The following is a 22,778-nucleotide window of genomic DNA, read 5'->3' on the forward strand; positions in this document are numbered from 1 at the left end:
AACTTTAAATCTTTGAAGAAAGAAACTGAAGAAGACACAAGAAAGTGGTAAGACCACACATGTTCTTGTGTAGGTAGAATTAATATGATAAAAATGTCAATCTTACCAAAAGCAATCTACAGATTCAATGCAATGCCCATCAAAATCCCAGCAAAATTCTTCACAGACCTCAAAAGAACAGTACTCAACTTCATATGGAAAAGCAAAATACCCAGGATAGCTAAAACAATCCTGTACAATAAAAAAACTTCTGGAGCCATCACAATCCCTAACCTCAAACTCTACTACAGAGCTATAGTACTGAAAACAGCCTGGTACTGGCATAAAAACAGGCAGGAGGACCAATGGAACCAAATTGAAGACCCAGATACTAATCCACACACTTTCGAACATCTAATTTTTGACAAAGAAGCAAAAAATATCAAATGGAAAAAAAGCATATTTAACAAATGGTGCTGGCATAACTGGATATCAACATGTAGAAGAATGAAAATAGACCCATATCTATCACCATGCACAAAACTCAAGTCCAAATGTATCAAAGACCTCAACATAAAGCCAGCCACACCAAACCTCATAGAAGAGAAAGTGGGAAAGTACACTTGAATGCATTGGCACAGGAGACCACTTCCTAAATATAACCCCAGTATCACAGACATTGAGAGAAACAATTAATAAATTGGACCTCCTGAAACTGAAAAGCTTCAATGACACAGTCAATAAGACAAAACGGCAGTCTACAGAATGGGAAAAGATACTCACCAACCCCACATCAGACAGAGGTTTGATCTCCAAAATATACAAAGAACTCAAGAAATTGGTCATCAAAAGAACAAATAATCCAATAAAAAAAAAACGTATGGACCTAAACAGAGAACTCTCAACAGAGGAATCTAAAATGGCTGAAAGATACTTAAGGAAATGTTTAACACCCCTAGTCATCAGAGAAATGCAAATCAGAACAACTCTGAGATTCCATCTTACACCTGTAAAAATGGCCAAGATCAAAAACACTGATGACAACTTATGCTGGAGAGGTTGTAGGATAAAGAGAACACTCCTCCATTGCTGATGGGAGTGCAAGCTGGTAGAGCCCTTTGGATATTAGTATTTCAATTTCTCAGAAAATTAGGAAACAACCTTCCTCAAGACCCAGCAATACCACTTTTGAGTATATATCCAAAGGATGCTCAATCGTGCCACAAGGACATGTGCTCAACTATGTTCATAGCAGCTTTGTTAGTCATAGCTGAAACCTGGAAACTACCTAAATGCCCCTTGACTGAAGAGTGAATATGGAAAATGTGGTACATTTATACAATGGAGTACTACACAGCAGAAAAAAATAATGACATTTTGAAATTTGTGGGCAAATGGATGGAGCTAGAAAACATCATTTTGAGTGAGGTAACCCAGACCCAGAAAGACAATTATCACATGTACTCACTCATAAGTGGTTTTAAAACATAAAGCAAAGAAAACCAGTCTACCAATCACAATCCCAGAGAACCTAGACAACAATGAGGACCCTAAGAGAGACATACATGGATCTAATCTACATGGGAAGTAGAAAAAGACAAGATCTCTTGAGTCAATTGGGAGCATGGGGACCATGGGAGAGTTGAAGGGGAGGGGAGAGGCAGAGAGGGGAGCAGAGAAAAATGTAGAGTTCAATAAAAATCAATAAAAAAGGAAAAAAGATACAATGTCCTTCCTGCACAAGAAGCACACATGTCATAGCACCCTCTCCTAACTACATACACTTTCCTTTAGACACCGCCTCCATCCCTACCTTCTTTAGCATGGTTACACACACATACACAACCCATCAAAGTAAAAGGTATTTCCTAAAGCAACAGTTCCTTACAAAGGTGTGCAGAAACAAACCAAAATATAAGGAATTTTTTATGGCACAGAAAGATCAGTGGGTCACACTCAGTCAGGCTAGGGCCCATTCCTTTTGATCATGATTCTACAAACATATATAAAGGCATGTACACGTACACAGACCATCACTGACAGTGATCATCTAGCCACTTACAATGAAGACCAGCCTCCTCAGTTTTAAGATAAATATTCCCATTACAGAGAAACTACAGACTGGAAACAAACAGGCAACAAAAATGCTACAGAACAGCTACAGCGGGAACTCAGGCTTGAAAGAACTAGAAAAGTCATCTTGTGTTCAGGAGCAATTTTGCCCCTCATCTAGTAATTAGGCCAGAGAGGAAATAGCTTGTATTGTCTTGGGAATATGGATCTGTTTTTGACAGAACAAGATCAGACTGGAAATACTGAATTTTAATGTGCAGTCACTTGTCTCCAGATAGACTACAGACAATTCCAAGACTGCTATGATTTCTGTGTCTTCTATTATAGCAGTTAGAAACACATGGCAGGTGTGAACACTTAGTAATGAGTGAGGTCAAAACAGTAGAAACAAGAAAGTGAAAACATCACAGAATGATGAGATTTTAGAGCAAGGAGAGTCCATGGAGACTTTGTTTCAATTACTCCTTTTATAATTGAAGAATTTCTTAATTACAGTATAGTAGCCTGCCTATAACCAAATAAATCAATCTATGGCTTTTACTCTGGAGTTCTACTATACTATACTTCATATTCAAGGATGTAAGACAAAAGAGTCCTCGAGGGAACTACTGCTCGTTAATGAACCTGGGCTTCCCTAAGCAGAATGTTAGTATAGAAAGACTCAAGTTAAACTTCACAAAAGAAAAAAAAAAGAAAAGGAATGAATAATAAAAATTATACCAGAGAGTAAATGGGGGGAAAGGAATAAGTTGGATTAAAAATATGAGAAGAATTAAAAAAAAAAAGGAGGGCCAGTGAGACAGCTCAGCAAAGCCTACTACTGTTAATGACTTGAGTCCCATGGCCAGGACCCACATGGTAGAAGGAGAGCAGTTTTCCACATAAGTAAAATAAAAATATAATACATTTTTTTAAAGGAATTAAGAAGACTAGGGCAAACTAAAGGGCTGGAATACAGCTCTGCAGGTAGTGAGCACTGGCCAACACACAGAGCACTGGGTTAGATGCCTAGCACAATCCCCCAAAATAGTTAATTAATTAAATCTTTAAAAAAAAGAGGAAGTAGAGATGAAAAGTGACTACAATGATATGAGGAAAAGGCATCTGTGGAATTTTTAATGTTACACATATTCTCTTAAGATTACTGAAATTTACCATTGCCAACCGTAAAATCTAGATTACCTGCAAAAAAAGAAAAAAAATTCAGCCACCAATCTTTCGCTAAAAGTCATTTGCAACCAGCACTGTCTGAAATCCAAGTGTCCTGGCTCACCAGCATGAAAAGGAAGTTTGAGTTTAAATTTCCTTTCTTGCACAGTCTTCTTTTACTTAATTTCCCCCTTGCACACTACCCCTAACTCTCTTCCTTTTAACTTCCTCTTTGGACTATAGCATCTGCATTTGCTAAAAGGGAGCTAACGTGAACTGCCAGCAACAGTGGAACGATCTGTTTCTCTTAGATATCACAGTATCTGGCCACTCCTCTCTTTACAGATGTAAACAAACCACACAAAAGTCCAATTCTGCCTTAAAATATAAATTTAAAATTCTCTCATTTGATCAATGTTGAACATTCTAATTTCTTACCCATCTGTCACCATCCATTTAAAAAGGCTTTAAGACTTAAAAAAAAAAAAAACTTTCCATTTTTCCCCACACATTGTAAAAAACACAAAATGGACTCTGAGAATCTTTGAAAACAACTTTGAGAATTTCCTTACCCTTCTATCTAATAACGATTAGTGTAATTTAAAATTTTTATATGGCATATTAGATGATGAAAAACTAAAAATAAACACTTCAAACAGAAACCCAATCACTAAGAGTCAGGCATCTTATATATGCATGTGATAGCAGTGCCCGGGGAGCAGAGAAGCAGAGGGCCATTCTTGGCTGAATAGGGGGTCTGAGACCAGCTGGAGCTACAAGAATCCCTTTCTTACACACACAAAAAGAACAAAAACAACTGGTCACACACGCATTTAATCCCAGCACTCAGGAGGCAAAGGCAGGTGAATCTCTGTGAGTCTGAGACCAGCCTGGTCTACAGTGCAAGTTCTGCAGCAGCCAGGGCTGTTACACAGATAAACCCTGTCTCGAAAAAAAAAAAAAAATCCTGAATTCATCTCTTTACCCCATGGTAAAGGAAAAAATTCCCACAAGCTTCTCTGACCTCTACAGATGCACTGTGGCATATGCACAGATACACATGCACAAATAAATACTGTTAAAAAGAAATAAAAAGGGACGAGATAGATGGCTCCAAGACTGAGAGCATTGGTTGCTATTTCAGAGAACCCAGGTTTGATTCTAATTTTGTTGCCATTCATTTAAAAAGTCTGCAACTCTAGTTCCAGGGATACAATGCCTTCTTCTGGCCTCTGTGGGCACTAAGCATGCATAAAGTAAACAGATACATATATAAGCAAAATACACACATTGTTAAAAAAAACAGAAAACATACAAATACTAAAATCCTTGGAAGAACCATGAATCTTGCAAATAATTAGACGTTAGGGTTCTAAATTAAATTGAACAAATGAAAATAAAACAAGCCCAGCACTAGTGATGATATAGGCAAATGAGCACACTTGACAAGTGTGAACAGCACTGTGAATTAGAATGATTTCTCACATATCCTGAAATTACCTAAAACTGATTTGATGGATGGGGATGTTGGTATTGATTTTATGTTTTTTTTTTTTTGGTTTGGTTTGGTTTTCAAACACATGTTTTCATTGTGTAGTTTTAGCTGTCCTGGAACTCTCTCTGTAGACCAGGCTGGCCTCGAATTTAGAGATTTGTTGGTCTCTGCCTGCTTAGAACTGAAGGTATGTGCCACCATCGCCTGGCCTATTTTGCTGTTGTTGTTGTTTGTTTGTTTGTGATGAGTCTCTCACTCCGTAGTCCAAACTGGCCTTGAACTTCAAGCAATCCTCCTGCTTCAGCTTTCCTAGTGCTAGGAACTATGTACAGGTGTGATTTTACTCCTCAAACTAAGTCGATTCTGTTAAATATTGTTTTAATTTTTATTATTTTTATTTTTGTTTATCTGTTAAACAAAACATTCTTGAGATTATTTCATAGAGCCTGACAGTAGGATAGTAGTGACTGGAGAAAGTAGGAGAAAGACAATGAGGAAAAATTACTCAACAGATACTACTAAGTTATAGTCAGACAAAAGAAGAAAAGCTTTCCTGTGCTATCGCACAGCCAGGGACTACAAATAATGATGATGATGATGATGATGATGATGATGATGATGATGTGTGTGTGTGTGTGTGTGTGTGTGTGTGTGTGTGTGTGTGTGTGTGTTAAATTAGAAAGGCTGGCTGTAATTGCATATAGCTTTGTTTCCAACGCTCAGGAGCAGAGGCAGGCACATTTCTGTGAGGCCAACCTGGTCTTCATGGTGAGTTTCAAGCCAGCCAAGGCTATAGAGTGAGACTCAGTCTCAAGAAAACAAAGAAAGGAAGGGAGGAAGAAAGGCAGGCAGGGAAGCAGACAGACAGAGAGAGAGAGAGAGAAATTTTAAAGAAGTTGTAGTAGGCATTTTTCTAATTTATAAAGAAAAAATTGTCACAAAACTAAAATTTTTAAATCAAACTATTGATCTAAAGATTATTTATATCCAATTTCCTTTAAAAGATTAACAGAAATTCCTTTATGTTCAGAATTTAAATTTAAAGGAAAGGACCTTTAAAATCTTTTGGTTTGATCCTACCATTTGTTTAATGAGAAAATTAAATTCCAGGAAGGCTAATTTAACATGTGCATAGTGGCACAAACCATCAGGAGCAGAGCAGGGCCTGAAATTCCTTTCCCCAGATCTCTCGACACTGCAGCCTACTCAGATCAGCTTAGTGAGCCTGAGGGGCTGCTCACTTAGCCTTGCTCCCCAATTTAGTCCATGCACAGGAATGTTTTTGTTTTATTGTTCTGATTTATTATGTGTATGAGTGTCTTGATGTATGTATGCACCATGTGCTATCCAGGTGCTACAGAAGTGTCAGAAGAGGACACCTGATTTCCTCAAACAGAGTGAGGGATGCTTGTAAGCCACCATGTAGATGCTGGGGACCAACAGTCCTCTGCAAAAGCAACAAATACTCTTAGCCCTGAGCCATCCCTCCACTCCCATTTTCATTCTTTTTAACTAAAGTGTAACAAACAAACAAAAATTACAACTGCAAGAATCCTCACTAACCTTTATAAATACCTCCAGTGTCAAGAACACAATACTGCCAGGAACAGAAAGCCCCTTTAATTTTTCTGGAAAACCACCATTTTGAATTCTAATGCCAGATTTCTCTCTTTGTGAACACTGTAAGAATTGAACATGGAAGGACTCACACAGTCTACACTGGGGAGGGGGAGCTTGCTTTTTCACCTTATATCATTTTTGAGAATTTGCCACCGTTGTTCTGTGGAGCAGTAGGTTGTTTTACATTTCTGGGCATTTTTCATCTTAATGACAATTTTTAAACAATTCTGAACAACTTTACTTACCTATTCTTTTGTTAATGGACATCTGGTTTATTTCCAGTGTTAGTGGTTAAAGTTGGATAGAAAATGCTGTATATGTCCTTTGACACATAAATGCAAACATAAAAAATAAACAAGATCACTAGCACATGGGAATATGTATGTTCAACTTTGATAAATATCAGTTATCCAAAGTGGTTATAGTAAAACCTAACATTTGAAAGGTAGGCAGATTAGAAATGGATAAAAACTTGATTTTTCTAACAGAGCAGTTGTGTGTACTAGAATCATCTGAGTAGAGTTCAAATCCCAGTTCAACTAGCATTGGACTGCCAGGCAACCCAAAGCTCCACTCAGACACTATACATGGGGGAAAGTAATGGACCTTAAATAATTAGATACCAAGAAATGTTCTTGAAAAATCACAGTGGGGTTGACTTTGCTTTATCCTTTGTTTATTTTATAGCTTTTGCATTGATTTGGGTTTGAGCAACATTAGTGACCACACTTGAATGCATGATGGTAAAGTAAGAAAAGGCAAATTGTTTCCAATTCTATGGTGAAGAATAAGCCACAATTTCTAAGTTAGATGACAATGATGATATTTTTGAGTCTGCTCTATAAACTTCATGCTGAAACAAACACACACACACATACATACACACACACCATCCCTTAAGCTGGCCTCTTACTTCCCTTCTCTCTTCAGTTACTTCTCAGAATAGGAATCTGGGCTTGGGGGGGGGGTTGTCTTGTTTTGTTTGGTTATTTGTGATAGGGAGAAGTAGGACTCATGAATGAATGCATAAAGGAAGTGAAAGTGTTCATCAAGTAGCCAGAGTGATGAAGTACAAAGCCTTTTTCTGTATAGACTTTTACATAATAACTCTAAGAGGAAAAAATGATATTAAATAATATCGTATGGGACCAGGATGGTAGTGTACACCTACCTGTAAACCCAGCATTCAAGAAGATAAGGTAGGGAGATTTAAAACAAAACAAAAACTGTGTATAGAGTCAGGCGTGGAGGAGCACACCTTTAATCCCAGCACTCAAGAGGCAGAGACAAGCAGATCTCTGTGAGTTTGAGACCACCCTGATCTACAAGAGCTAGTTCCAGGACAGCCAGGACTGTTACACAGAGAAACTCTGTCTCAAAAAACCAATACCAAACAAACAAACAAACAAACAACAACAACAACACAACAAAACCTGGTGTATGATCTTTTCTCTAAAATTATAAATTTCCAGTATTTAAGCTCATTTTAGAACTACCTCTAGGTATATGTCATTTTCAGCAGGTACATATCATTACATTAGGTGTATATCACTTTTGCCATTACTCTTCCCCACCTTCCTCAACATTTACTTTGATATGAACTATGCTCTCTACACATTTTATGAGTTCTCTTATTTTCAGTCTCTTTCTCACTCTATAAAGGTCTAGGTGTGAACAGGAAACATAATTATGAAAGGAAACTAACAACCCAATCAACCAACTACTAGAAAATTCTGAATAAAGAATCTACAAGGAAGCTATCAATGACATCTTATTCTCAAAGGTCGCATAAAGAACAGATAATCTGAGTATTCTAAATCCTATAACTATCTTTTCAGAAGGGCCATAATTACTGACATGTGATGGACAGGCTTGAAAACAGGGTTGAATTTCAGTTTCAGTAAGTTAAATAGTATAATGTTTCACTTGAACAGAGTTCCCCTTTACATAACTACAGATACCTTTACAAGTTCAAATTCAGCTCCTCCCACCAGAACACTCACATCAAATGTTCAGCTCCAGTGACAGTGACATGAGTCCTGCCCTGTGCTAGGAAAGACTGCCATTTTCTAGTCTTAGGTGTCAAGAGTATACTAAACATACTGTATATGAATATCACACGAATACTGCAAGAAGTTCTTAGACCATCTACTCTTCCCCAGCATAGCATGAATTCTCTGAGAGTAGGCAATAATACCACCCTACTCTGAAAACACTTGTTTTAGCACAGTCCTTGGCATTACACAGGCAGTACATAAATGGTTGCTTAAAAAGAGATGTCATACTGGTGATATAGCTCAGTGGTAGAGTACTTGCCTAGAATGTCCTTGATTCAATCCTTAGCACTGGAGTAAAAAAAAACAAAACACCACCACTAAGGGGTAGTCTATTCTGGAGGCTAGCATGGGTTACACAAGTCTAAGGCCAGCCTGAGCTACATAGTAAGTCTACAACAAGAAGTTAATATATTAATGATGGTTTATATCAATATACAGGCATTCATAGAATGAATTAAGCACAAATTCTATACATAGAAGCTAAAAGGGTACCTCTAACACCACTCGTTTTCACCTAAAAATGGGAGAAATGTTTATGGCTTTTGTAATAATCACCAATGACTAGGGAGTGTAAGAATTTAAGTTTTCTGGTATTATCTAAAGACACCGAGTTTTCTTTTAATTTCATTTAAAAATTAATTTTATTTTTCATCATCTAGTATCCTTTTATAACCATTAACTTTCAAAATGTCTATTTGTTATACACATTTATCTTTAGGAAGCTGTAAATCCTATTCTATTCCACAAAACTAAGGCTGAGGGTCATGTTCAGTGAAACCTTGGTTTCATTTGCCATAGCTGACTAGATCAGGCAGAAAATACTTGCCTCATACTAGATTTTCTCTTAGGGATGTAGGATGAAATTACAGAATCATGAGACAATATATGAATTTAGAAGTCAGAAGACATGAGCTGGAGAGATAGCTCAGAGGTTAAGAGCATTGCCTGCTCTTCCAAAGGTCCTGAGTTCAATTCCCAGCAACCACATGGTGGCTCACAACCATCTGTAATGAGGTCTTGTGCCCTCTTCTGACCTGCAGTCATACACACAGACAGAATATTGTATACATAATTAATTAATAAATAAATATTAAAAAAAAAGTCAGAAGACAGCCTGACAAAGACACACAGGCCTTTAATCCTAGCACTGGGAGGCAGAGGCAAGTGGACTGCTATGAGCCTGAGGCCAGACTGGTCCCAGGTTAGCCAAGTTGCATTGGGAGACCTCGTCTCGAAATAACGAAAGCCAGAAGCCATGTCTACCACAGACAGTGGTGAAAGACAACATGCAGAGAGACAAAGATGAAGTGACGAGTAGAGGCGTGGGAATCTCTCTAGTCCAGAGTGCGGCGAAAGACGCTGCTGATTGCTGGGGAGTGTCCAGCTCCAGGTTCATGCTCTTTTGTTCTATCACTAGATGCCATGCAATTTCAAGTATCCTTGTCCTTAACTCCTGTTTTGAATGAATTCGTCTAAATTTGGTTTCTACTGCCTACAAACAAAAGAAAGCTGACAAACAACAACCCTCAAACACCCCAAAAAGATCATGGGCATTCTAAATTACTCTTGTAATCCCTGCATTCATGAGGAGGGAGAGACAGGAAGATTATCCCAAGTTTAAAGCAGCCTCAACTATATATGGATTATTCAGGAGAGTTGGAGCTACATAGTAAGACCCTGCCTCTTAAAAAAAAAAAGTCAAGAAATATTAAAATAAAAGTTAATCAGAAATGAGTCTTATTTTTAAAAATATCTATGAACCTAGAAACTTCTATCACTCCTTGGCCTACAAGAATGAAAGGTATTTATCAATGAGAACAGGTTCAAACAACAGCCCATGGATCCAACTTCAGTAAAATTACTGCCAACACAGCAACATGAATATATACTATTACAAAGCTGGGGAGGTAGCTCAGTAATAATACACTTGCCTAGCAAGCACAGGTACCCAGGTTCAATCCCCAAAACTACATTTTTAAAAATACATATTTAAATAAAATATTATTACAAAGTTGTGACATCCAGGAAAAATTGCAGATGGAAGGATAGGGTATATCTTATAGCTTATTTGAACGAGGGGGCAGTGGGAGGGTTAATTCTTCAGACAGTGTCTCACTTTACGGGTCAGGCTGGCCTAGGACTCTTCATGTTCCTGCCTCAGCCTCTACTACACTGAGATGTTATAAATATTTGCCACCATACCAACTTAAATTATTTTTTACAGAAAAAGATGGTATCACTTAACTATAATATTGACTAAAAAGGAGGTGAGGGTCAACTTTTCTACTGGTAAGAGCCAGTTCTATTTAACAAACCAAAATATAATTTCAGTTTTCCCTCTTTACCTACATCCATTTTCTTAAAAACATGAAACTCAAGAGTCTTCAACTGAAATACTCAATGCTAAGATAATGGCATTTTAAAGAAAGCAGTTCCAGACACCACAATCATCATGTGTTATAAGCTTCTAACACAAGACTGATACATTAAAATTCTCACAGTAATTTGATAATAGTTTGTTAGATTTTTCCTTTAGCAACTTTAGACCTTTTAGGGAAAAAAATCTAGTTTCTGTAACAAAAATTTTCAAATGGATTCTGAAGAGGAATGAATACCAGTAATTTTGTACTGTTCCTATAATCAAAATAAGACAACTTTCATCTAATCAAAAACAGTGAAAAAACACCTATAAATTTAATAGCAAGCTCAGATATAAAAATAAAACATACAGGACTTCCATCAATTTGTCAAGATTATACAGATGGTTTTAGTATTCAGAACAAAATAAGGAATGCTAAATCTAAGGAAAAAAGGATTCTGAAATAATAAAAAATGACTATAAGTAAACAAGTCTTCAGCATTTGCAACAATGGAAGAAGACAGGATATTGATCATTTCTGATGTCTTATATTACTTCTGGAAAATGGTTACTGATATTACATCTGATTGAAATTATCCAATATTCTGATAACTTATTCTAAAACAAACAGCGAAGGTATACTGGACAAGTTTGGCTCAGAAGTATAATGTTTTACTCTCATTCTACCCGTCTGTTCAGCCCCCTCACACCTTAATCCATATCTGGAAAAGTTGGTTAAACGCCAAACAGAATAAGTGAAGCTTAAAAGGAAATGGTATTCCTAGAGTTCTAGCAGAACTACTAAGGAAAGCATGCTGAATTTTAAATAAGGAACCAATTATGTAGTATAATTAAGAAATGCTAATTATCATCAATGTCAATTTCACATATGTGGCAAGATGCCAAAGATGGAGTTGCTAGAAAAAGGGGACTTAGACTCAACTCTTCAGGACATTCTGAAAAATTAGAAATGTTATCTTTCACTGTAAGATTAGACTTCTTTGGTGTATTCCATCATTCACTGATTCAAAGCCTAATGCTGGAAACAGACACATAAATTAAAATACTCTAAAGTCAACAATAGCTTGAATAGGTTATTCACTAGGTACCAGACATTGTTTTAAACACTTTATTTGCATCACCAAATTTAAGTGTCACAACTTTATAAAAGCATCCTTTCCCAATTTTACATGGGAGGAAACTTAGGTACAAAGAAACAGAAGCAAAGTCAGGTTCCAATCCCATACCCACTGATCTTTAGCCAAGTACTTGGTACTCCCTCTCATACTACAATAACTGACCCAACAAATTTTTTAATTGCATTTATTTGTTTATCTTCTGTGTTACATGTGTCACAGCACACATGATAGGTCAGTGGACAACCTTCTAGAGTTAGTTCTCTCCAAAATGCAGGTCCTGGGGAGATTTGGGTTGTAGAGCTTGGCAGCAAGCACCCTTTACCAACTGAGTCATCTTTCTGGCCCCTCCACAAATTCTCATTGACTGACTTCTCTGGACTTGAAATATAACAAAGTAATTACGGGTTATTCCAGGAGGGACCCAATAATCCATACATGAGAAGACTTTATGGAGGAAGTAATAAAGCCCTAACTGATTTTTAAAGGATATAAAGGACTTAGCCTGACAAAACAAAAAGAAAGGGAGCAATGACAGCACTGCAGGCAGAAGGGCCACGGCAGCAATGCAACACTCCAGAAATAACGTATATATTCAAGGAAACTTTAAGACGTAGTGCTATAAGGCTGGAGTAGAAATGGAAAGTAGAAATTATAAGAGTTAAGATTACAGAGTCAGACAAAGGCCAAATTGTGGAGAATTTTAATGACGTGGTAAGGAGTGCTGGCTTCATCCAGTTGACAAGTGAGGAATTTTCAATTGGTGTCTAAGACATATCATTCTGGCAATTCCAAAGAAGTTAATTTCAGGAAGACAAAACTGAAACAAGAAGACCAGTGAGAATAAATAGTTCCTAATAAGGAAAGCATTGGAGTAAGGATGCTATGGAAGTTTCTGATTAATGGACAGAGAGACAGTTCTGTGGATGAAGGCCGCTGCCACCAAGCTTGAAGATCTGAATTTAAACTCTAGGTACCATAGGTAGAAGAGAACTCCAGAAAATTGTCCACTGACCTTGATATTCAGGCGCATGCATGTGCCGATAAATACACACACACACACACACACACACACACACACACTGGAAAATAAAGAAGTATAATAAAAATCGTGTTAAAACGATTGAGTAGTGGCAAAAGGATCAGGAGTTAAGATGGATGTCAGCCTGGGGTACACGTACCCAGATAAACAGAGATTTCAGCAGGGCGGTGGTGGTGCATGCCTTTAATTCCAGCACTCAGGAGGCAGAGGTAGGCAGATCTCTGTGAGTTTGAGGCCAGCCTGGTCTACATAGTGAGCTCCAGGACAGGTAAGGCTACACAGAGAAACTCTGTCTCAAAATTAATAATAATAATAATAATAAAATAGAGATTTCAGTGAATGTGTGGATATAAAAAAGAGAGTGAGACATAGGGACTTGTATACAATTACTAAAAGCCTCTTCCTTGAATTATGAAGTCAATAGAAGTCCATGATATTTCTGAAATACAACAAAATTAATAAAAGCAGAAGTTTATGAAAGTGAATAAGTTCAATTTGGATAACAGCTTGAAGAGAAGATGACAAGGTAGATAAGGCACTGCAATCTCAATCAACAGTAACTGTTCCAAAAAGTTAGAAACATCAAAAAAAAAAAGGAGAAGGGGAAAAAGAAAAATGGGCTTCTCTAACATTTGTAAATATCCTGAAAATATTTTTTAATTTTTTATATTGAAAAAAAAATTTCTGCCTCCTCCCAGCCTCCCATTTCTGAAAATATTTTTAAAATAAGCAAAACAACTTTTTTCAAATAAGTAAGAAAAAGGCCAAGTAGAAAATATGTAAAGAAGGGGATGGAGAGATGGTTCAACCAGGAAGAGTGCTGGCTGATCAACCATGAGGGTCAGAGTTCAGATTTTAGAAGCACATAACAAGTCAGGCATCCCATGCATGTCTGTAATCCCAGATCCCAAGGAAAAGAGAAACAGGAGAATCAGTGGGGCTTACCTAGACAAGAAAACATAATTCCTCAGTTCAAGAAGAGACCCTACCTCAAAGAGACAGGCAGAGAGTACCAGAAAAAACAAACAAAACAAAACAAAAAACCTCCCTGACCTGAGTTTGCAAACAGCTGCACTCTCTCTCACACTTGCACATATACTCACACAGATACACAAACACACACAATCTTTTTTTTTGTTTGCTGCTTTTTTTTTTTTTCTGAGACAGGGTTTCTGTGTAACCTTGGCTGTGCTGGAATTCATTATGTAGAGCAGGCTGATCTCGAACTCACAGAGATCCGCCTGCCTTTGCCTTCTGAGTGCTGAGATTAAAAGCATACACCATCACTGCCTGGCCAACAAATCTATTTTAAGAAAAGAAAATATGTAAAGGATAGGTACACACAAATTACTGAAGAAATGACCAAAAATAAGCACACAGAACAAAAATCAAAAGCTGTTTTATTTACATCAAGCAGACTAGCAAAAACCAAAACCTAACACCTGGAATGCATATACAGAAAGGGAAATACACATGGTTGTCAAGATCTTATAAATAATTTTAAAATGGAAAAAATCTATCCTAGAACTCAGCAATTTCACAACTAGGTCTATGACCTGGAAAAACTCTAGTATGTTGCTTTAAGACAGTGGTTCTCAACCATCCTAATGCTGCGACCCTTTAATACAGCTCCTCATGTTGCGATGACCCTAACCATAAAGTTATTTTCATTGCTACTTCATAACTGTAATCTTGCTACTGTTATTAATGGTAATGTAAATATCTGATACACGGGATATCTGATATCCTGTAAAGGGTCATTTGACCCACAAAGTTGAGAGCCAACACTTTAAGAGATAAAGGGATATTAATGAGGCATTGGTTATATTAGATAAAAATAAGGATCATGTAAATGAGCATTATTAGAAGATATAATAATTGGCAGTTCAGTACATTCATTCAACGGAACCTACACAGCAATAAAAATAAATCAACTGGACCTAAAGTAGCAATAGAGACAGGGTAAAATAAAGAAGATTCAATAATTGTATAACAGGACACAACAATATCAATACCAACCTAAATTTATTAGTATTTGAAGAAGAAAAAAAGAGAGAGAGAGAGTATAAGACATAGTAGACATGGCTTGTCTACCCACCACATTTTTTTTAAAATGTAGCTCTGGCTTTCCTGGAACTCACTATGTAGACCAGGTTAGCCTTGAACTCACAGCAATGTGCCTGCCTCTACCTCCTGAGTGTAAAGGCATGCAACACTATGCCTAGCTGACATGATTTGCTTAACTACTGGTCTACTGCCATGACAAGGGAAAAATACAAAAGAAAGCATTTAATTGGAATATCACAGTTCCAGAGGGTTAGGATCCATGATCATCATGCCAGGGAGCAAGGCAGCAGGCAGGCGTGGCGATGGAACAGCAACTGAGAGCTTACAATTGATCTACAATGCACAAGGCAGAAAGAGAGAAAGCTAACTGGGAATGGTGTGGGCTTTTGAGACCTCAAAGCCAGCCTCCAGTGATACACCTCCTCCAACAAGGCTACACCTCCTAATCCTTCCTAAATAATTCCACCAACTGTGGTTTAAGTCTTCAAATTTATGAGCCTATGGGAGCCATTCTCAGTTAAACTACCAAGCTTTTTTTCAAGTTTATGTAAATAAACTCACTTAATTTTTAATAAAAACCTTATGAAATGAGCATTTCTACTGATCCTATTTGATGGGATAAGGTCACCAGGGATAGACTTTAAATAACTATAAAACCATTATATAGTAAAGTCAAGATTCAAACCAAGGGGACTGGAGAGAGGGCTCAGCAGTTTAAGAGTGCTTACTGCCCTTGTAGAGGACCTGAGTTTGGTTCATAATACTCACTTTTGTGGCTTATAACTATCTGTAACTCCAGTTCCTGGGGAGCCAACACCCTCTTCTGGCCTCTGCAGACACCAGGCATGCACTTGGTGCATAGTCATGCATGCCAGCAAAACACTCATTCTCATAGAATACAATTTTTAAATTGTTTTCAAAGATTCAAACCAAGGAAGCATGGCCCTAATGCATACTTTATTTTTCTTAATAAAATTTCAGGGTAACATTCAAAGTATTGCGTTTCATCATGACATTTTTCATACAAATGTCATTATACTTTGTTCTCAGCACTCAGAGTAGAGCTGGGAGCTTCAGCCTTGGGGAAGGAGGGACAGTGAGACAAAGAATTCAAGGCCAAGGCAGTCTTCCTTCCAGCCTGATCTACACGAGGCCCTATCTGAAAACAAAGATCAGGTGCCAGAGTGATGCTACATTCATTATTCGGGTTAGAAAGTGGGAAGGGAGATGGAGAGAAATGAAACTGGAGGGAACAAAAAGGATTGCAACTTCATATAAATTATAAAGTTTCTATATTGCTCTTTTAGAATTCAGTGTGATAACTGTGATATACATAGTTCTTTTATATTAAATATAATAGCTGAAGCAAAAATGAAAAATGTCAACATTTTATGTAGGCATGTGGGTGTGCACTACATATTTTGGTAGTTGAGTTTATTTTTAAAACTTTTCAAGAAGAAAAATGTCTCATCTCCAAAACAGCACTTACAGTTAGTAGGGCATGACAGCCATGTCTATAATCACAGCTGTCTGGAAGAGGAGGGAAGAAGCTGGAAAGCTCAAGGGGTAAACCGTCTCCAAAACCAGTAAGAGACCTGGAGATGTAGTTCATTGAGTAAAGTCTCTACTACCCAGACACGAGGACCAGAGTTTTGAACCCTGGCACCCACATAAAAGACTGGGTGAAGTGGCACAGATCTGTCTCCCCAGTGCTGGGTAATGGCAGAGAAAAGCTGATCTCAGGAGCTCAGCAGTCAGACAGTCTAGTCAATTGCTAGGCTCTGGGTTCATTGGGAGACCCTGTTAAGAAAAAATAAAGTGACTGAGGAAGGCATCTGATGCCAACTTCTAGCCCCACAACACACACACACACATACACATTAATCAAACAAAAGTTATCACAGGACTAAAAATAAATTTCTGATCTCCATACTTCAGGTACTTAAACACACCTCAAGCCGGGCCATGGTGGCACACATGGCAGACACCTTTAACCCAGCACTCGGGAGGCAGAGGCAGGCAGATCTCTGTGAGGTCAGCCTGGTCTACAGAGCAAGTTCCAGGACATGTTCCAAAATTACACAGAGAAACCCTGACTCAAAAAACCAAAAAACAAAACAAAACAAAAAAAACCCACACTTCAACATGAAACCAAATGTTCTAAAAGTGTATGTGTCTAAAACCCAAAACAGTTTCCCACTAGGAAAGTTACAAAAGGATATGAATACCCGGGGAAAAAAGATCCTATTGAGCATTAACAGTGAGACAGGAAAAGCAGGGGACACATGTACTGATGGCCACAAAAGCAAACAAAGCTTCTCAGGCAAGGTTGGAGGGCAGAAGTCATGTTTTATTCACCTTTGTATCCTCAGTAACTAGCAAAATATTGATATCTCTTAAACATCCCAGTGTCGTTGCCTAATAACTAATAAAGTAATGAGGAAAAAAAATGAGTACATTATCAATAGGTGGCACTGTCAATATAGGGCAGTTAGTGCTAGAACTATAAAGAACCCTGGTTAATGTGCACAGAGGCAACCCATAGACATAAAAATGAACTCAAGGTTGGCTCTGACAATTCTCCTAAATAACCAGTTGTCTCTGTTACTGTGAGAGCACATACACACCATATTCTGCTAACAAGAGGGCACTTTCCTTGTTGAACCACAAGGCTTTAGATTTTCAATATTTTCTCTTAACTCTTTAATGTCACTTTGTAATTATAAGCACAGCAATTTAGCTGAATGTAGGGATATATATATATCACTCATATGGTTGGGCAGGAGGCTCTCAACTTCCATGCCAAAATAGTATTGCAAACAGAAGCTTTACAACGCTCTTTTAGACTCCAAAGTGATATCAATGACATAGAGTAATAAAGTATAGCTGGACTCTCTTCACTCCACTCCACCAATTCTACCGAATAAAAAACCAATTGGGGATGGAGGGAACAGAACGAAAGGAAGAAAACTTGATTCACTTTTTCTTTAGTATCTCCTTCTTTTACCTCTAGCAGGAAAGGGTGGAAACCTGAAAAGATAAATCTTTTCTCTGACATGGGAGAAAGCAGAAATGGCAAGTCGGTCTTCCTGTTGGAGTCACTTAAGTCTTACACTTACAATTATGAGACACCAGTGTAAACAGGAATGAAAGACCTGTAAAATAACAATCAACTCTATCTTTAATGATGGTTATGAAAAACTAGGCTTCCCACAAGCGGAAGGCTTAAGATTCTACAAACTAAAGTTAACGTAGCTTGTATCACGCAGGAAGAAAATATTGTTTTCTTCTTTGTTACATGTTTATTGTTTTCTGAATGAATTAATATGATGTATTCTGTCCCTTCCTTCATATAACTTCCCAATTATGCTAAATAGTATTCAAGTTGTCAGAAACGGGACAATAGTCCCAAGAAACTTAAGAATCAATAACTACTTAAACTGGTGGTGATTCCCGTGGAAGAGCTCAAATCAGCACCAGGTTCCTGGCTCTCTCGCACAGACAGATAAGTTGTGCTGCTTTACCAAACTTCAAAAATGTAAACTTGTGCACGTAAGCTTGAAACGCAAGTGAAAATTTGCTCCTTTTTATTACCAATATTAGGCTGGTGTCAAGATCAATTGACTTCTCTCACAAGCACATTCTTTTAAAATTCCACAGTGAAGTAGGTCTGTGTTTAATCATTGGGGGGGGGGGGGAGAATTATGTAACACATATAGAATGATGATGGTAACTGTATCTTATTCTAGACTCTTGCTGGGAGCTGCAGGTCAAAGCGAGTTTGTGAAAATGAAAAGTTGCCTCAAATGTCTCCCCCAACAAAACAAAGTCCCCATAAAAGAAATCAAATACAATCTTATTTTACGTTCAATTAGAAGTCAAATAGATCAGAAATTCTATTCACTTTTTTTCCAGAAGCTGTATCCAGAACTACTACAAACATAAACTGAACAACTTGTCCAAGAATCCTTACTTATTAACCAATCTTTGGTCCTTCAGAGACTCCTTTTTATCTCAAATGCACGACGACAGCTTAGTGTAACCTGGGCTACGATGTTTACAGGTGTCTCCACCTCCTTCCCCCAAGGAAAGAGGAGGCAGAATGGGATAGGCAGAAAATAGAACGAGGCTGTGTATATATACTAAACAAAAGCTTGTAATCGTGTAATACTGTTTCTTTTACGCCTGGGCTATCCTTTTCATTCATGTCCAATACATTTAAAAGAATAATATATCCACAGTGTGACACAATTTCTGCCCTCCCGTGTCTCTGGCTGGCTGACACCCGCTTTCCCCTCAAATAAATACACGCCTGTTGATGAAATGCCTGCCCCGCTTTGCAAACAAGAAATAACTGTCCTGTAAGACAAATAAAAACCCTCTCTATGGCTCCGAGGCCAACCATACGTCTGAATGAAAAGCACACTGGAGCAACAACAGCCGAATTTCTCAGTACGTCCTGTCATTTAAAAGCACCATAACGAAGAGATATCTCTGCGACCCAATTTTAGGTCACAAGCTTTTTTTGCCCCTTCTCTTTTCTCCTCCATTTCTCCCCCAGAAAGAGATAAACTTCAAAAGGAGTGGTGATGACCAAGAATTGCACACACACACAGTAAAGAAAAAAAAACTGTACAACTTGGACGCTGGCCGGGCTCACGTGGAACCGTGGAACCTGAGCCCCGGCTGGGCCCCGGCATCTGGACTGAGCAGCTGAGCAGCCGCGGGAAAGCAGCCCCCGCCGCGGTCTGAAACCTGGAGCAGGTGGGATTCCGGGATGCTACCTTACGTAACGGGCTTGTCAAAAATCCCAGTTTCAGGACCTCCCCCCTGGTCCGCCCCCGCCCCATCACCCCCACAACAACAGCCCCAGGCCAGCCCTGAATGGCCAATCTGGAAGGAGACCCCGGAGCCCCGCGCGCGTACCCACACGGAGGCGCGCGAACGCTATCGCCATCCTCCCGGACGGCCGGAGCCCTGCCAAGCAGCTGCCCGCGCCTAGCGGCCCTCCGAGTCCTATCGCCCTGCTCGCCGTCCCCCTTGCCAGTCAGCTCCCCAGGGCCGTGACAGCTCCCCACGCCACCGATGTCCACGACGCCGCCCCCGCCACTCACCTCCCCGCCGACCCCCGCGCGAGCGCCGGGGAGAGCCCGAAGCGCGGGGTCCGATGCCTTCACGCGCGGCGGGCGGAACACGAGGGGGCTGAATGCCGCGGCACTAGCAGCCCGCTTAGCTCATCCCCTGGCCCCGGCGCTCCGCCCTGCCGTCTCAGTCAGACGGGACTCCCCCTCCCCGCGCGGTCGCCACTGCCTCCGCCTCCTTCCACAGCGCCAGCCGCCAAACCCGCCGCGGCCGGCGCCATCTTGGGAGTGACGGAAAAGGCAAGGAGGCGGGGGCTGTGGCCTCGCAGACCAATCACAGGCCGGGTCTGACCCGAGGGGCAGGAGAGGGCCGGCTAAGGGGGTGGGTCGTGGAGGAGGGGGCTAAGGAGGACCCCCGCAAGTGGGCGGGTCCGGAGGCGGGGCGGGCCCGGGCTGGCTGGTGACGCGGCGTGTAGTTGGGGAAACGCGCCGTGGTTCCCCTTCTGGTAGGGAGATCCCGAGCCCCTGGCGAGTGTGAACAAGGAGTACTGTACCTTCCTCTTTCACCATCAAGTCACGAGGATCTAGCTCTGGCCAACGTGTTTCTTCCTTCCTCCCCTGCACTGCACAGTCCTTGCCTGCAAGAGCTTGGTGCAGCGGTCTGAGCTGAAAACCGCCCACCAAAGTCACTCGGATTCTGCAGGAAACCCCCTGAGCGGTTAGCAACCACCAGTAGCTTTCAGTCCCTAGGTAGAAGGTCAGGGAAGAGGGGAAATTCAGAGGGGTTCTCTGAAAAGCGCCTTGATAAAAAACCTATTGTTGACTGAAGGGGTGTCCATTACATTGATTAATTGGATATGGCCTACTTAAACCGGTCTACGGCTCCACCGTTAATGGTTATTGGCAGGCTGCCTTTGAAAAATGAGGATAATAAAGGTTGATTACCTCTACAGGGTTACTCAGAAATGCTATAGTGTATGCTTAAAAATATTGAATAATGTTAGCTATTATTCCAAGGACAAATGAAGAAAGAAATAAGACCTTAAAATTTCCCCCTCGGTTCAAGTTAATCTATGCAAAACAGGCTTCACCTTTTTACTAACCGAGATTATGGTTTTATTTTATACCTCTGTACTCATTCATTCATTCATTCATTCATTCCGACAACATTGTCGGAAAACCCAGCAGAGGGGACACAATGGTCAAGGAACCAGAAAAGGTCTGCTTTCGGGGACTTGCAATCTGGTGGGGGAAGGGCAACAAAAAACAAGTATACTTCAAACTTGAAGAAGAAGCATGAAGGTTACAGGAAGATTTCTGGGTAGAAAATAACAGAAAGCAGAGGGGGCAAGCATATGCCCATCTGAAGCTCAGGAAGAAAGGGAGTAAAGGGAGAAAGGCCCTGGAGAATTGAGTAAAGCAAAGAGATTGTGCAGAGAACCTGCAGTAGGGAGGAGCTTGGCTTTTAGAACTGAGTGGAATCTCTGTTGCTGGGAAATGTGTTTTGCCTGGAGAAGCCTTACATTAGATTGGAGAGGGAGTGGAGGGCTCAGTTGTATCAAGCCCAGAAAGACCTAGAAACAAGACCGGCTTTGATTCTAACTGCAGGCTGAAGCCACTGTATGCTAAGTAGTGAGCAAAGGAGACAGGAACAGTCAGTGGGGCTTGAAGTATGACGTCAATATTTATATTCCAGGCAATATATAGACCAGAGAACCTGACTGAAAGGTTTTAAAAAAAAAATCTAAGTTTGAGCCTCTTCAACACTGAGTTGACTAAATATGGTTCAGATTGTTTTAAAATGTATGGGCATCACATAATATTGTGGAGAGAAAAACACTAATTTCATTGAAAATTATTGAATGATAACCATCCATCCTTTCTTCTTTCCTTCCTTTCTTTTTTCTTTCCTTCCTTCTTTCCTTTTTTCTTCCTGAGACAAAGTTTCTCTGCGTAGCCCTGGTTGTTCTGGAACTCTATAGACCAGGCTGGCCTTGAGCTCAGAGATCCAACTGCCTCTGCCTCCTTAGCACAAGTATTAAATTGTACATCACCATTCCTGGCTTGATACCATTTATTTTTAAGCATTTTATTTATCATCTTGTAATAATGTATAACTGTCTGTGGAGATCAATGCTATTTGATGTATGTTATACTCTTTTTTATTGATTTCAGGTGGCAATCCGTGTTAGTCAGTCATTTCTGCCCAATGTATAATGTTTGATACTATAATCCCAAATGTATTTTTAGTAAGTATTTTTCCTTTATTTTAATTTTATGCTCACCACATGCCTACAGTGCCTGAGGAGACCAAAGAAAAACAAATCTTTTAACTTGGTTGGATCTTTTCTCCCTGCTGCCAATGTCATTCACAATGTTTTTATCCCCAGTGTGAGGACGTGGCTATCTGCCAATCAGTGGTTACTAGAGAGAGTCTATATCATAAAGGGGTACGAATAACCTTTTAAGGGAGATGGACGTGTGTCTATTGATTGCATTGATGGTCACAGGTATATACATATGTCAAAGTTATTAAGTTGCATCTCCTTTAGACTTCAATAGCACTACTTAAAAGCTTTTGCCTTTTTACATTTTCTAAGGTAGGGTCACTATGTAGCCCAAGCTGGTGTCAAACCCATTGCAGTTCTCCTGCCTCCACCTTCCAAGTGCTGGGATTACATGCTTGTGTCACCACGCCCAGTTTATTCTGGGATGGAACC

The 22,778-nt window shown here is 39.5% G+C and overlaps 1 protein-coding gene across 4 annotated transcripts in view; it reads right to left on the reverse strand.

The window, feature by feature from the left end:
• The window catches only part of Dennd4a (DENN domain containing 4A), a 105,368-nt gene extending 85,020 nt beyond the window's left edge, over positions 1 to 20,348 (reverse strand). For 3 of the 4 annotated variants that reach the window (XM_075965508.1, XM_075965509.1, XM_075965506.1), the window contains exon 1: positions 20,092 to 20,348. The gene's annotated coding sequence lies outside the window, so the exon portion shown is untranslated. The remainder of the gene's footprint in view (positions 1 to 20,091) is intronic. The other variant, XM_075965507.1, reaches the window with a different exon arrangement.
• Between the last annotated feature and the right edge of the window lie 2,430 nt (positions 20,349 to 22,778).

This window comes from Microtus pennsylvanicus, chromosome 3, assembly GCF_037038515.1.
Source record: "Microtus pennsylvanicus isolate mMicPen1 chromosome 3, mMicPen1.hap1, whole genome shotgun sequence".
Lineage (NCBI taxonomy): Eukaryota > Metazoa > Chordata > Mammalia > Rodentia > Cricetidae > Microtus > Microtus pennsylvanicus.